Source organism: Rhinopithecus bieti, unplaced genomic scaffold, assembly GCF_001698545.2.
Source record: "Rhinopithecus bieti isolate Rb0 unplaced genomic scaffold, ASM169854v2 scaffold_28987, whole genome shotgun sequence".
Lineage (NCBI taxonomy): Eukaryota > Metazoa > Chordata > Mammalia > Primates > Cercopithecidae > Rhinopithecus > Rhinopithecus bieti.
In genome coordinates this window covers 446,999-448,982 of record NW_016812958.1, presented here as the reverse complement: position 1 = coordinate 448,982, position 1,984 = coordinate 446,999, and positions in this window count along the sequence as shown.

Genomic DNA, 1,984 nt, shown 5'->3' with positions numbered 1-1,984 from the left:
CCAACTTCTAAGTATATCTATCCCATTAGACATTCAGAGACTAGAGAAGTAACAGAGTGGGTCCTTAAATCTATTGGATCCATTATAAGATGGACTTGAGTCCAAATCCCATTTATAATCTGATACTGATAATACTCCACTTCCAATTGGAAGACAATGGTGGTGGTGGTGTTTTGCGTCCCCTGGTATTGGTGTCAACTGTGAGAGTACCTAGACTTTTTGTCTGTTCAGTGCATATTTTGGCAAATTTGGTCAAGGATTAAAGAAATAATTGCCATGATTGTGTGACATTGTGAGGAACCAGCTTTCCTTCCAATCATTGGGTTCTAGATCTATGAGCTGACTTAGATCTAGTAACTAGAAATTGCTAGATAGTCCATTGTACTATCTAGCATCGTCCTGTGTTCATCAGTTCTCTATTATTTTTTGTTGTACAAATCAAACAAAACCCTGGTTCAATGATTCTTAAACTTTAGTGTGTATCTCAACCACCTAGAGAGCTGGTTAAAACACAGATTGCTGGGCCACATCCCCAGAATTTCTGCATCACTAGGTCTGAGATGAGGCTCAAGAATTTTCATTTCAAACAAGTTCCCAGGTGGTGCTAATGCTGCTGATCTCAGGTCCACACTTTGATAACCACTGCTGTAGATGGCTGCTTGTCTGTGTCATCTTCGGGAAAACCATCATTTGTTAGCCATAATAAAATGTCACTTTGGGACAAGGCACCTTCACTGCCCCTCTGGCCATGCTGCTCGTTATGGCCATTACATCCACCCGGGCTCTGCCTTGATTGACCTCCCATATCCCCATTGATATTAGAGTCAACCCTAGCCTGACAGGACAACCAACTGTGGGTTCTCAGTGATGCTGGTCCTCAGGCCCTCCTGGAAAATATAAACAACTGGGGAATTCAGTGTCTTTATTCTAATAGTCCCCCTTTCTTGAGCCTCTGATGCCTTTCTCATTACTCTGCCAAAGTGGTTCCAACATTTTCACTCAATTTACTAACCATTGTGAATCCAGGCTTCGAGGAGACATCTCAGCAAACTGTTAGGACTGGTGTCCTTGTTAGACATGAAATTCCAAATTATGGTTGAGTTATCCACTCAAATAAATGTTTTCCTCTTCAGCCTTAATTCTACTTCCCTGGTCTAACACCCTCAAGATTTACCCCTATAGATGTTTCTCTGGTTCTTGTTTGATACATTTATGATCTGCTCCCACCGCCTGCCATAGATCAAACCTAGTCACAGAATGCCTTAAAGTATCAATTAGCTGCCTCATACCTATCAAGGATTTCAATATCATCAAAATATCTAACCATTGCCAAAGTCCTATAATTATCATCATCCTTATATTGATCAATTGCAGTGACAACTTGATATTCAAAGACTTACCTTAAACCCCCACCTTATCCCAATTAGCTACAAATAAAAGCATTAGTAATTCTAATGTCACAGCTTGCCCATTGTTATTACTAACTACCCAACTCTGGAACCAGTTGTCTCAGCCCTGGGTTTCTTGGAGTAGACAGCGAAAGGGGATAGCTTTTGTGCTATTGTTTTATGGAGGTACAACCCTAGGAAGCAAGAGTAAGGGGGAAAAGAGGGGGGTAAGGAAAGAGGGAAAGAAAATACAAGGTAGAATATTATAATACCAAGATAACCATGGCTTCAGAACAAAATAGCTGGTTGTCCCATCTTTTAAGACATTTCCAGAGAGGTCAACTAAAACTGTTGCATCTCAGAGCAGTCTGTTAGGGGAAGAAATAACAGACAATTTATCTGCTGACTTTTTTCTATCTCTTGTCTTGCATTGTTGAAATCTGCCTCGGTGGGAGTTAACTATTTGAAGTCCACATTTCCAGTTTATCCACTCTTTCTTTTCCTTCCTTCCTTCCTTCCTTCCTTCCTTCCTTCCTTCCTTCCTTCCTTCCTTCCTTCCTTCCTTCCTTCCTCTCTCCCTCCCTCCCTCCCTCCCT